The sequence below is a fragment of the Pistacia vera genome, unplaced genomic scaffold (assembly GCF_008641045.1).
Source record: "Pistacia vera cultivar Batoury unplaced genomic scaffold, PisVer_v2 Contig218, whole genome shotgun sequence".
Taxonomy (NCBI): Eukaryota; Viridiplantae; Streptophyta; class Magnoliopsida; order Sapindales; family Anacardiaceae; genus Pistacia; species Pistacia vera.
This window is the reverse complement of record NW_022196022.1, coordinates 621,472-636,601: the sequence shown is the minus strand read 5'-3', so window position 1 is coordinate 636,601 and position 15,130 is coordinate 621,472. Positions and strand designations below refer to the sequence as shown.

Here is a 15,130-nt window from a genome sequence, read left to right as displayed (position 1 = left end):
TAAGGTAAGGATTCTTGCTTAAATTAAGAGTTTTATTATGTTTTGATTAGAGTCTCATATTGTGATTGTTGGGTAAGTTGTAGAGGAAAAGCAAGCTCCCAAAGGAAAGGAGAAGTGTTAAAGAAGTTAATTTTCTCATAAGGTAAGTAAACTCAACCTAAGTTGAGATTTAAGAACTCTTTTGAGTAGAGTTATATACATATATGTGTATTCACTTAATTGTTGAATGAGATTAGTAGCTATGATTGAGTTATGAGAAGTGTTTTATTTGCTTGATGTTGGGTTGAATTTGATAGAAGTTGGAGGAAGTTTTGAGCAAGTTTATGGAGGTGTTTTTCTTTTGACAGGAAATTTAGAGCTTATGAGGGAGTTTTCTCCCATTTGGTTGGTTAAAGAAAAGAGAAAAGCTAGAGTTAGAGTAGAGTTGTTTATGCACATGAGTTGTATGATGAAATGCTCAAGAGAATCATAAGTAAGAGTAGAAAGCCTTAATTTTTGCTACATGTCATAGTCACTTTTCATAAATGCATTAATGAGTATGAGTCATTGATGTGCATTAACTATGCTTTACTTATGCATTAGAAAAGAGAGTAGAGAAAGAGTAGAGACTTTTGAGTTTAGACTACTCTAAGAGTAGAGAGAAAGAGAGAATGAGCACTATAGAGTAAAAGCTAGAGTAGTGCTTAATAAGAGAATAGAGTAGGTTGTGCAATGGGGAACCTGTGAGTACGAGTAGAGTATTCCCGCATGTACGTCGCATCAAGAAAGCGGCCAGAGTATCAGAAAGAGAAGTGGTGTAGCCCGTAGTGTACATGCGGATGAGGGCTATACCCGAGTTTACCCGAGAGATTCTATGCACTCACATGGCCAAAGGTTCTTAATCCATGTATAACCAAGTCCTATTGTTTAGTATGAGTAGAAGTCACAGGGAGTGGGAGCGAGTCCCAGCCGTGCCTCCTGTCAGATGGGGCCGTGACTTACTAGAAAGAAAGTTAACATCAAGGAGTTATAAGAAAGAGAAATTAGATAGTTATATTAAAGAAAGAGTTACGGAGATATTTGAGTTCAGGGGTTTACTTACTGAGCATTGTTTGTGCTCATCCAGTTGTTCCCTATGTTTTGCAGGTTCTAGATAAGGACACAGTTGGATGGACATCGGCACACGAAGAGAAATTGCTACACTGTCCACCCTATTTTGATAGTTTTGCATATGTTATAAATCTTGTATATATTAGTATAAAGAGTACATATGTCTAATAAAAGAAAAATTTTGGGCCAACTTTTTATGTTATTGTTACATGTACTTTTACTATGCATGTTTTTATAAGAATGGAGTCATTACACGACCCCTAACGACACCCCCATCGGAGGAGCGTAGGTGGGAGCGCGAACACCCATTGAACAACCAGCGGAAGCTTCCCAGCCTGTGGCTGCTCGCCCTAAGTAGAAGACTATGGGCCAAAGATCTAGAAAGAGAAGACAGTTATAGGTATCATGTGCATATATATTCTCTAGTTAAGTTACTACTGTTATGATCTCTAGAGATCAGCTGAAAGAATACTTTAATATATGCATGAAGTTTATAATCACCAATTTAACATTGAACTTAATTATTATTGTTGCATGCAAAATGAAGATATATATAATGTGGAAGCTGAAGATTGCAGAGGGTGGCAATGATCCATATATGTACAGCACAAACAACTTTGTGGGAAGGCAAACATGGGAGTTTGATCCTAAAGCAGGAGCTCCTAAGGAGCGAGCTGAGGTTGAAGCTGCTTGTCAAAATTTCTACAACAATCGGTTTCAGATCAAGCCCAGCGGTGATCTTCTCTGGCGAATGCAGGTATTGGTACCAACCATTTACTTACGTTTATTTATGTACATGTGTCTCTTTTAATTTTCTCTTTTCCTACACACAATTCATCTCCATTTTTAGATAAGTCCAACTTGAATTACGTGCAGCACTAAATTTAATGCAAAATTAATGAAATTTCAGATATTCTCAACGCATTGAATTTATTTTTGTCACCTGATCAACTTAATTAAATCAATCTCCATAATTAATCTGGTGAACACCAAATGAATTACGTAATTATGTTCCATGTCACAATTTAAATAAGATAAGGTTTTGAACATTATTATCCAAGGTTTTAAAACCCAGCCTAGCCCGACCGGTTGAGCCGGGACCCGAGACCTTCACCGGGCGGGGTTATCAATTTTATTATTCATCTCAAACCCTATAAATTCGGATGACTATCGGTGAACAATTGGTGGTTGGGATGTTGGGGCTTTTGAAGAGGAAGGGCCGGTGAGTGGAAAGGTGGCGACGGAGCTGATTTTCGGTGAGTGAAATGATCAAAAATTGTAAAAATAAATCGACAGCAACAGTGGGTCGTAAAAATAAATCGGTGGCAACGACCCACTATTGCCGCCCATTGGCGAGGCAAGCAAAGGTGGGGTGAGATAAGTTTTGGTCAGGAGGTTAAGGGGAGAATTTTCGAGGTGATGTGGTGTGTTTTTTACATTGGAAATAGGCCCTATTTGGCTTGGGTTGTCGACTCTGATGGTGTGATTTGGGGTGTTTTTGTAGGATTTCAAACCTGTAGGGACTCATAGATTTCAGGTGTGTTTTTGCTGGATTTCAAACCTTTTTACCCATCAGTCAAATGGTTCAACTAGTCAACCCGAGACTTGGCCACTTTGTCATGTTTCACCCTGAGCCAGGTTTTAAAACCTTGTTATCATCCACAAAATAGAAGATAACTGATATTACCCAATCAAGTATTAGTATATAAATTTTCTTTGCCATTATCCCACAGATGTGACTTTATTTCTGATAATCTCCATGAAATGATCATCAAGAACACCATTTATTTATTTATTAGCAATATGAAAAAGATTCGAGTTAACCACCCTTTGGGTGGTCAGGTGGTGCAATAGGGATTTTAGGGTGTATGTTGAAGAGGTCTTGAGTTTAATTTATCTTAATTGCTAATAAGGGTGGTCACTGGAGGTTTACCTAGTCGTTAACTTCAGGATCTTGGGGACTAGTTAAAAGGTGCATGAACACCCCTGGTTTCTTTTAAAAGATACGAGTTTTATGGCAGAAAATTCATGGAACTATTATGTAAGTGGGGTGTCTGAATAGTTTGCCATTTTCAGAAAAGCTAAAAGATCAATAAGTTGTTAAGCTAAAAGACAGAAGAATTAAAGTTTGACCTACTTGATGAAGACTTAAGGATAACGGAAGACTTAAAGCTTGACCTACTTGACGAAGACTTAAAGATTAATGAATTTGGATGGATGATTATTTCCAATTTTTTTTTTTTTTTTTTTTTTTTTTTGGTAATCGAGGTATCGACTAGCTTGCATGCACCTGAACTAATCCTCGGGGTCCACTGAATACACTACAAACCTAAAGGACTAGATACTCCATAATGTTATTATGATAGGTGACCCCAATGTTTGAATCCAAGAGCTTAAGGAGGAGAGCAAACCTTCTTGACCATCAAGTCAATCCCCTTGGTTACTTTACTTTTAGCTAATTCATGCGTTTCCCGCTCATACTATTTATATATACAAATACAAGTCAACCTCTATCTCATTCACACTAATTTTATCTCCCCAATATTGTTGCTCCATTCTTCTTACCTGACATTCACAAACACCTCCATTTTCAGATGTCATTTAATCAGTGATGTTAATGCAATTGATTTAATAACTTTGTATTTGACGTCCAATTTCTCCTGCTTATCACTACTACGTTAACTGTAGATTCATTGAATGAATAATTAATTTTCTTCAGTCACTAATGTTGTTTGTCTGAAAAAAATTAGTTTATTGGAGAGAAAATAATTCAAGCAAACAATCCCAACAGTATAGGTGGAGGATGGAGAAGAAATAATGTATGAAACAGCTACAGCCTCATTGAGGAGGGCGGTCCATTTCTTCTTAACATCGCTGTTGAAATAAAGAGAGTTTTGAGGAATCGTATGATTGTATATTTCTGTGTATTATAAACTATACAAAGGAGGCCTCTATATATAGTGGAGAAGGCCAAAGTTAATAAGGAAATACACTATATGGAAAGATTCTAACCTAGCATAATTACAGGAATAATCATATATTCTAGGGATATTATAAGATACTAATATATATACTAACATCCCCCCTCAAACTCTTGGTGGCGAAGTCAACTGGAGTTTGGAAACAAGATCACCAAGTCGACCAGGTGGATGGGATTTCGTAAAAATATCAGCAAGATTATCTACAAAAAAAACTGAATGTAATTGGACGACACCCTGTTGAAGATGGTGGTGGATGAAGTGACAATCAATCTCAATATGTTTAGTACGTTCATGAAACACATCATTATGCACAATCTAGATGGCACTACTTTTATCATAGTGAAAAGGAGAACTTATTGTTGAGGAACACCCATATCTTTCAGAAGCTAGTGTAACCACAAAAGTTCAGATGTTGTATCGCCAAGAGTGCGATACTCAAGCTAGAACGGGCAACAACAGACTGTTTCTTACTACGCCATGAAATCAAAGAAGTACCAAGTAAGAAACAATAACCAGTGGTGAAGCAATGATCAGTAGGATCAGTAGCCCAATCTGCATTAGAATAGGCCTATAGCTCCAGAGAGGAGTAGGATAAGAAGTGTAGACCATGAAACAGAGTACCCTTGAAGTAGCGTAGAATTCAAAGAACTGCAACAAAATGGGTAGATTGAGGTGCACTCATAAACTGACTAACCAGATGAACATCATATGAAATGTCAGGCCTGGTGATAGTAAGATAAACGAGATTGCCAACTAACTGTCGATAAAGAGTTGCATCTACAAGTGGAGAATCGTTAATGGCCAGAAGCTTAGTATTGTATTCAAGTGGACTAGTGGCCATCTTGTTGTCTGTCAACCCAGCTTTGGAAAGTAAATCAGAGGCATATTTTCTTGAGTGAGATAATAACCATCCTAATTTGAAGTAACTTCAAGGCCAAGGAAGTAGTTAAGATGTCCAAATCATTTATCTCAAAATTCTGACTAAGAAAATTTTGAAGATCTCGAATATCAGCAATAGTATCACTAGTAACAATCATATCATTTACATAGAGAAGAAGAAGGATAGTACCTGCCCCAGTAGTGTGAAGAAAGAGTGCAGAATCATATAGGCTAGAAAGAAAGCCTTGTTGAGAAACCACTGATTGAAATTTCTTAAACCAAGCTCGAGGAGCCTGTTTGAGCCCATAAAGTGTGCGACGAAGACGACAAACTTTATGTAGAGGATGCTCATAGCCAAGTGGAGGCTGCATGTAAACTTCTTCAGTAAGATCACCATTAAGAAATGCGTTTTTAACATCCATTTGAAAAAGTTCTCAATGCCAGACAGCAGCAACTACAAGTAAAGATCTGACAGAGGTCACTCTAGCAACAAGAGCAAAAGTCTCCTCATAATCAATCCCATACTCCTGTGTGAACCCCTTAGCAACAAGTCGAGCCTTGTAGCGTTCAACTGATCCATCTGCTCGAGTCTTGATTTTATAAATCCACTTGCATCCCACTGCGGCTTTATCATGAGGCAAGTCCACCAAATCCCAAGTATGTGTTTTGACAAGAGCATTCAATTCATTATACATAGTTTGCTGCCAAAGAGAGTCAGTACGAGCCTCACGATAATTGTGAGGTTCGTGGAGGGTGGCAAGGATAGTGAAATAGTGATAATCACGAAGATGAGTAGGAGGAACACTTACCCGACTGGAACGATGAGGTTTTGGGAGTGGAGAAGATTGAGGAATGGGTGGTGTGGCAGGTGGTCCATCAAACGCATCAATTGGATTGGGTGCAGCAGTGGAAGAACTATCTGAGGAGCTCAGAATCTCTGTAAAAGAGTCAGAAAATAGCACAATAGAGAGATCAGTGAATATGAGTGAGTGGTTAGAGGAGGAAGGGGAGAACGTGGATATGCTAGTAAACGGTTTGTGTTCCCAAAACTCCACATGACGATAGACTCAAAGATGTTTAGAGATAGGATCATAACAACGACAACCTTTTTGAGTGAAGCCATAACCAAGAAAACAGCATAACTGAGAACGGGGTTCAAGTTTGTTCCGTTCATGAGGAGGAAGAGTAATAAAACAAGCACAACCAAAGATACGAAGTAAGGAATAGTTAGGAACCATACCATAGAGAAGCTCATAAGGAGATTTGTTGTGAAGTATAGGTGAGGGTACCCGATTGATTGTGTACACAACAGTAAGAGTAGCTTCACCCCAAAACTTTTCAGGTAAAGAAGCAGAAAGTAAAGAGCTCTTGCAGTATCAAGCATATGACGATGTTTTCGCTCGGCATGACCATTTTGTTGAGAGGTATAGGGACAAGAATGATGACAGTGTGCCTTGTTGATTCAGAAACTCAAGGAGAGTTTTGTCATTGTATTCCATGACATTATCTAAACGAAAAACTTTAATGGTATGAGAAAATTGAGTTTGTACCATTTTGTGAAAAGTTTGGTAAACACGAACAAGCTCAGATTGATGTTGTAACAAGTATAGCCATGTATAATGAGAAAGTCATCAACAAAGATAACAAAATAACGAGATCCCTTCTCAGTAGGAGTGGGTGAAGGACCCTAAATATCAGAGTGAATCAAATGAAAAGGTGCAGTAAAAAAAGAGTCACTTATATTAAAAGATAAATAGGTTTGTTTGCCAAGTTGATATACAATCAAAAGACTCAAAACCTATAGAACCTAGGTGATCTTGGGAGGCCAAAAGACCATTACGAGGTATAGAGGCATGACCCAGCCGAGAATGCCATAATTGGGAAGAGATGGCAGGAGCAACAATGGAGTGAGACAGATAGGATGGAAGCTGCAAAGAAGCGAGCTCAAATAGACGTCCAATCTTGCGGCCCATCCCAATGAGTTGACTCATCTTTGGATCCTGCACATCAACACCAGCATTAGAAAAGGTAAGCTAAAGACCTAATTCACAAAGTTGACCAACTAAAAGGAGATTTAAGGATAACTTGGGAACAAGATAGGTGTTGTCAACAGATAAGGTAGGGGAGGAAATAGACCCAATTTGACTAACAGATAAATGAGAACCATCAGCAGTATATATGATAGGATTGGGTGACAAAGTAGGTTTTTGTGAAAAATGGTGGAATCAGAGATCATGTGATTACAACATGCAGAATAAAAAAACCAAGGAGATGTACCTGAGGTGACAGACAAAGCACTAGAAGACCGGGATAAAACCTGATGAATTAATGCTCAATGTCAGTAGCAGTGAGAGTAGTGGACACTGAAGAAGGCTCAGCAGCAGACACAAGAGTAGAAGGAGTAGTTGGAGCCACAACAATAGCTTGCAACAAGGGGGCCTAAGACTGATTTTTGTTCTGCAATTTTTGACATTCCGTAACAAAGTGACCTGGATGTTTGCAGTATTTGCAGAAGACAGTCTTTGAGGACTGAGAAGGGAAATGACCTAAGACTGGAGAAGATCCAAAGGTAGTTTAAGGGATGGCATCAATAATTGAATCTAGAGTTTGCATCTTCATGGTTGAATGACGATTTTCTTTGGAAATAAGTTCAGCAACTGTAGTCTCAAGAGTGGGAAGAGGTGTGTGATGCAAAAGAGAGGCCCGAGTAGATTCAAAATCCTCACAAAGTGCCATCATAAAATGCATAAACTTACGACGATCACGGTAGGTTGCAAACAACACAATGTCATCAGAACATTTGAGGTGAGGATCTGCAGCAGACAACTGTTCCCAAAGATTATCAACTTGAGAATAGAAACCAACAATGGTTTGACCTGATTCCTAATGCATCTAATAAAGCTTAGTCTCAAGCTAGAACTGCAACAAAGCATCATGAGTGCAGTTGTATCGTTTAGCAAGAAAATCCCAAGCAGCTTGAGCATTACCAAGCTTGGGAAGCAGGTTATGGATGGATGGAACAGAAGTATTGATAAACCAAGACAATATTTTATAATGAATACTATGCCAATCTTCAAGCTGACATGCAAACTTATCAAGACTCTCACCATCTTGTTGCTTGGGGGCAAGAATATCACCAGAAACATAATGCCAAAATTTTCGTCCTCTAAGAAATACTTCCATAGTTTGAGCCCACATATTATAATTTGAGCCATCTAAAATGTTATTAATAGGACGAACAATGGTATCAAGGTTGGGAAAGGAGTGAGACATACTTTTTTTTTTTTTTTTTATGGTCAACAGTCAACGAGTCAACAGGTGGACCTGGGCTGGACTTTGAACCGAATGGGCTGATTTATAGAAGAAAGAAAAATGGGTTGGGAAGGCTTGCTTGGATTGGGCTTGAAGTTGGCTGTAATAGGCTTGATATTTCTGTTGGAGATGTGTGGCGCGTGGTCAGACGTGCAGAATATTCAAGAGGTGCGTGGGGGCGCGTACGAAAGTGTATCGAGAAAATCTTGACACAGAAACACTGATAAAATTCTCAAGACTCCTTTTATGATCAGATTTGATTAAAAAAAAAAAAAAAGAGCAAAAATCAGATGTAAAACCACGAAAATCCCATTATCAATGTAGGGAAAGCCAAGGTTGGCGCGGAAGGAAACATCAATGAAACGGCTTGCATGGACAGGAAGATCAGAGTAGTGGCTCTGATACCATGTTGAAATAAACAGAGTTTTGAGGAATCATATGATTGTATATTTTTGTGTATTATAAACTATACAAAGGAGGCCTTTATATATAGTGGAAAAGGCCAAAGTTAATAGGGAAATACACTATATGGAAAGATTCTAACCTAGCATAATTACAGGAATAATCATATATTCTAAGGATATTATAAGATAGTAATATATGTATTAACACTTGCAAGCTCCGACGGCCATGGCCAGCTGAAAATAATGGTCCTTTGTTTTTCCTTCCTCCATTGGTAATTATTTGTGTATATATATAGTACATTGTTTACAACAATATAAATTTGAATTTTCGTATATGTAACCATGCAGAAGATTTTTTAGCTAAATAATAAAATTGCACTTGGAACACTTCAGATAATTGCTCTTTTCTCTCCAATCTTAACTTAATTGTTACCTGCATTTGAACTGAACGTTTATACACTGACAAAGCACAACCATAATTACTCCCAAACTTGAATTAATATATATTTTTAACCAACTCTGTTTCTCGGGCAGAGTGAGTTTATCTCCAAACCCCTATGACACGTTTTTGCTATAGAAGACTAGTGAACTTGCAGATGTTAACTCATGTGCATAGTAATCTAATTAGAGATTTTGATTTGGGTGATTGATATGCAGATGTTTGCATTGCTTTTGAGGCCAAAGCCTGATCACAAATACAGACTATACTGGAACATCTACCATCACTGTGCTGGGTACACAGTGATTATTTTGAGCATCTATAACATCTTTGAGGGTCTTGACATCTTGGACCCAGCCAAGAAGTGGAAGAAGATATATATATATAGGTATCCTGATATTCTTGGGTGCAGTTGCTGTGATATTGGAAGCCATAACTTGGGTAATAGTTATAAGGAGGAAACAGAAGAATTCAGATAAGAATCATCACAGCATGAATGGAACAAATGGAGTGAATGGCCATGGACCTCAGCATGGTGCCTAAAACGACAGGGAGGTGTAGGTTTTAGGAGACAAGATGATATGGAGAGAACATGCTTATGTGAAGTCCTGAACAAACTTCAAATTTAGCTACTTTCTTGGTGAATGGTGAGAAGAATTAATCGATAGAAAACAGTGAAGACACATGCATCTGTAATGTATTAAAAATACATATATGTAAAATATTATTAAATACAAATACAAATACATATTCATAAGCAAGATTTATCATTCAATTAAGTATGAAATATTTATTTATATATAATATTATCTACTCATTTATATCAACATCAATTTTTTTTATTAACTTATATATTAACCTATTTATTTCTAAAACGGGTAACTAGACCAAGAGGTATTGACTTGAGCAAAAGATAAAAAGTTGAGTAAAGGGACAATGGTAATGGCATGGTGGTTGTGTGATCGAATATATATAAATGCTGTGGTTCCTCTTCCCCTAAAAATTAAACTATCTCTAATCACTTCTTTTTCTTCCACTTTCCACCATTTTCATTTCTAATATTTTATCATCAGATCTCTTATCTCTCACAGGTATACATATACATGTATATCATCCCAGTATTTGCAATTCTCTTCAATTAACTCTCTTCACTCTCTCTATTTCGTTTTAGATTGAAAGGGTACTCTAATAGCTGCATGTAAATTAATATAATCCAATTTAACATTGAACTGATTGTTATTGCATGCAAAAGAGGAGAAGCATATATCATCATGTGGAAGCTGAGAGATTGCAGAAGGGGCAATGATCCATACATTTACAGCACAAACAACTTTGTGGGAAGGCAAACATGGGAGTTTGATCCTGAAGCAGGGACTCCTGAGCAGCGAGCTGAGGTTGAAGTGCTCGTCAAAATTTCTACAAAAATCGGTTTCAGGTCAAGCCAGTGGTGATCTTCTCTGGCGAATGCAGGTACTGGTACCAACCATTTCTATTTATATAAGTACATGTGTCTCTTTAATGTCTCTTTTCCAATACACAGTTCATCTCCATTTTCAGATAAGTCCAACTTGAATTTCGTGCAGCACTAAATTTAATGCAAAATTAATGAAAGTTCAGATATTCTCAATTCATTGTAACGTTGAGGACGGTTGATGATCTCTCTATTACCATAATTACTTATACTTATAGAATGTTTCTTCATTATAGTTTAGTAGGTAGAAATAATTTTGTCACCTGATCACTTAATTAAATTAATTTCCATAATTAACCTGGTGAAAACACCAAATAGATTATATTAGTATCACTTTTTTCTTAGGATAATCTCCAGTCGTAGATTTTAAGGTTTGTGTTGTGCGTTGCACCCACTTGTCTAGCTGGTGAAACTGAAAATATCCTAATGGATTCTTTTGTTTTAATCACCAATGTGGACTTAACATAAATGACCATATTATTGATTTATCATGGCAAAAGAACAAACAAAGAACTAATTAGTGAAAGATAAATATCTAACTTAATTAATTCCGCACTAATTCTACAAATTAACTTGACGTTGCTATGTGATTCACATATCATTTTTTTTTTTATAGATAATTTTTACATATTGAATTATTCTAATTATTTTGATTATCTTTTTTGTTGTATATTTAAAAAAAATTATCATTTTTTTGGTATATTAACCGTGATTAAGTATATATATTACTAATATTATGTAATTATCTTCCATGTTAAAGCTTAAATAAGATAAGGTTTTAAATATTATCATCTACAAAGTAGAAGATAACTAATATTACCATATCATTATTAGTATATAATTTTTGTCTGCCATATCCCACAGATGAGACTTTACTGCTGATATCTCCATGAATGATCATCAAGAACACCATCATATTTATTATTAGCAATTTTAATGAAAAAGATACCGAGTTTTGTGGCAGAAAATTTCATGGAAGTGGTGGGTCTGAATATTTTGTCATTTTCAGAAAAGCTAAAGATCAAAACTGTTAAGTTAAAAGACGGAAGAATTAAAGCTTGACCTACTGACGAAGACCTAAAGATTAATGAATTTGGATAGAGATTATTTCACTTTCTTCTTACTTTACTTTTTAGCTAATTGAATTCATGTGTTTCCATTCATACAGTTCATATACAAATACAATACAAAACAAATACAAGTCAAACTCTATCTCATTCACACTAATTTTATTCCCCAATATTGTTGCTCCCATTTTCCTACATGACATTCACAAACACCCCATTTCAAATGTCAATAACCAATTATGTAATACGTAAATAAAATTAATTTATTTAATGAGAAGAATAACTGTAGATAATTGAATGAATAATTAATTTTCTTCACTCACTAATGTGTTTGTCAAAAAAAAAAAAAAAAAAATAGTTTCTTGGAGAGAAAAATTTCAAGCAAACAATCCCAGCGGTAAAGGTGGAGGAGGGAGAGAAATAACGTATGAACAAGCTACAGCCTCGTTGAGGAGGGCGGTCCATTCTTCTCAGCCTTGCAAGCTCCGACGGCCATTGGCCAGCTGAAAAAGCTGGTCCTTGTTTTTTTCCTCCATTGGGAATTATTTGTGTATAATTAGGATTTCGTATATGTAACCATGCAAAAGATTAATAATTCTTTAGCTAAATAAATAAATGCATATATACAGGTGATGTGCACCTACATTACAGGATTTGGACACGTATTTCCAGCAGAGTATAAGAAGGAAACCTTCGATACATATACTATCATGAATGAGAGTGGTGGGGGGGGATTACACATTGAAGGTCACAGCACTATGTTTTGTACAGCTCCAGTACATTTGCTGAGCGTATCCTTGGAGAAGGACTGATGGTGGTCTAGATAATTTGTGCTAGAGCTCGAAAATGGATTCTTGAACGTGGTGGTGTCATCACATCCTTCTTGGGGAAAAATTGGCTTCGGTACCTATGACTATATAACTTAGTTAATGTGTCATCAATGCATACAATATCTCTTGTTGAAGCATTAATTTTTCTTTATTTGTTGTAGATACTTGGTGTGGTCGAGTGGTCTGGAAGCACCCAATGCCTCCAGAATTTTGGATTCTTCCTCATTCCTTCCAATGCATCCAGGTTGGTTGCATAACTTTGGATTCAGATTTTAAAAATAATTAACAATTTATTAAATTGTATATAACTTTAATTCTTCAAAAATGGCAGCCAAAATGTGGTGTTACTGCCGCATGGTGTACATGCCAATGTCATATTTATATGGCATAGAAATTTGTTGGCCGATTACACCTCTCATTCTACAATTAAGGGAAAGAGCTCTCATCCAACCTTACAAACAAGTTAATTGGAGGGGAAAGTACGCCATTTGTGCCAAGGTGAGACTATAATTATAAACAATACACATTACATATATGCTTGCTTAATTATAAATATTTATAAAAAGAATATTAATTACAATTGAAAATTGTTGTAATTGCAGGGGATCTTACTATCCCATCCTTTGATGCAAGATTTGATTTGGGACAGTATATATATTCACAGAGCCTTTCTTACCGTTGGCCTTTCAACAAGTTGATAAGAGAGAAAGCACTTCAAGTAACATGAAGAACATTCATTATGAAGATGAGGAATAGTCGATACATCCATTGGATGTGTAGAAAAGGTATGCGATTTATTTAATATGCAATGCATCAACTTTTTATTCTGTACATCCACATTTCTAATTCTCTTCATGAATTATATATATACACAGGTGTTATGCATGTTAGCTTGTTGGGTGGAAGATCCAAAGGGGTTATATTTCAAGAAGCATCTTGCAGGATACCAGAATACATGTGGGGTTGCTGAGATGGAATGAAGATGCAGGCATTAATTATACTATCATCACAATTCAACATATTCTAGCTTTGATTTGCGTTCATAAATGCCCTGCACGCCATTGTTACAATGCAGAGTTTTGGAAGCAGGAGTGGGATCTGGTTTTGCTATTCAAGCTTGCTTGCTAGCAATTCACATGACGAAATAGGACTGTAACTCAAGAGAGAGGACACGAATTATCAAGGATCTCAGGTAATATTAATTTAATAAACCAACAATTAATTCATTGAAAAGTTCCTTGGAGCTAATAATTGTATATGTTACTGGTAAATTAAGGTGAAGGCAACCCTCTGGTGACTTCAAAGGGAATGCATAGACAATATTTCGAAGGGATCTGGATTTCTCGATCAGGTATCAGGATGGCAAAGTTTTGATTGTATGCTGAAGGGTTAAAGGATTTATAAATTTCTTTATCAAACAAGTTAAAATTAGTCTTTATGGTCTTGTATCTCACATAAATACTGTCCCTTTCTTTTATGTTTTTAGTGTTGCTGCTTTTCTCCATGATTGCCACCAGAATCGTTGGTGAGAAAATAGAACCTGAGAGGTTATATGATTTGTTAATATCCTAATCATTACAGGTACGCATATATCCATAAGTTTTCAAAAATATTCTTCATACATATTTTACAAGATCGTTCCTGTATTTACCATTATATCAATAAAAAGGTCAATTGTTGGTTCTCTGCAGAGCAAAAAATGGAGGGTCTAGCCGCCTGGGAGCCAGCTGAGCTCAAGAATGGGTTGGAAGTAAGTTGTTGAACCTACATAATGATTTAAGTGTTCAACTCGATCATTTGAATTTTCCTCTCAATATGTTCACAATTTATACTAATGATGGCAGTGGCTATTAGTTTATGTTCAGCTACTGAATCCCACAGAATTTTTTGACGGACATAGTGATTGAGCGATGAATATGTTGAGTGCACGTCATCGGCTATCCATGCTTTAGTTTGTTTAAGAAGTCATATCCAGGACATAGAAAAAAAAAGAGATTGAAAATTTCATCACAAATGCAGTTGGCTACTTGGAAAAGTCCAACTGGCCTGATGGTCATGGTTTATTAATATTGTTACTTATATCAATCGCAAGGAGTACATTACATAGATTACATATGCATATTTCTTAATATATAGATTTTATCTATAGGTATGGAAATTGGGGAGTTTGCTTCACATATGGTACATGGTTTGCACTGGAGGACTAGCAGCAGCTGGCAAAAAAGACTTACAAAAACATTCAACGGTATTGCGTGAGGGGTTGATTTCTTTTAAATCACAGAGAGACGATGGTTGGTTGGGGAGAGAGAGTTATCGTTCTTGTCAAGAAAAGGTACACTTCTTTACTAATTATGTATTTGTATTTAATTCTAAACGAATTATTAATTCCAACACCAATGAATTAATATATATGTATCCATTCTTCTCTGTGATTTAGAAATACTACCTTCTGAAGAAAAATATCAATTTAGTTCTACTGCGTGGGGCTATGATGAGTTTAATTCACGGTGGACAGGCCAGTTCCGGACAAATCACGAATTAAGAATTTGTATTTATAAATGTTTGCAACATTTGTATTAACTTATTCTCTATGTGCTGTTCTTTGGATTTTAATAGGCGGAAAGAAAGACCAAAGCGAATATTCATCCGTGCAGCTAA

General features: G+C 36.3%; 1 pseudogene; it reads left to right on the top strand.

Moving 5' to 3' along the window:
- Nucleotides 1-1,645: 1,645 nt before the first annotated feature.
- On the top strand, nt 1,646-15,130 carry LOC116130197 (annotated as a pseudogene).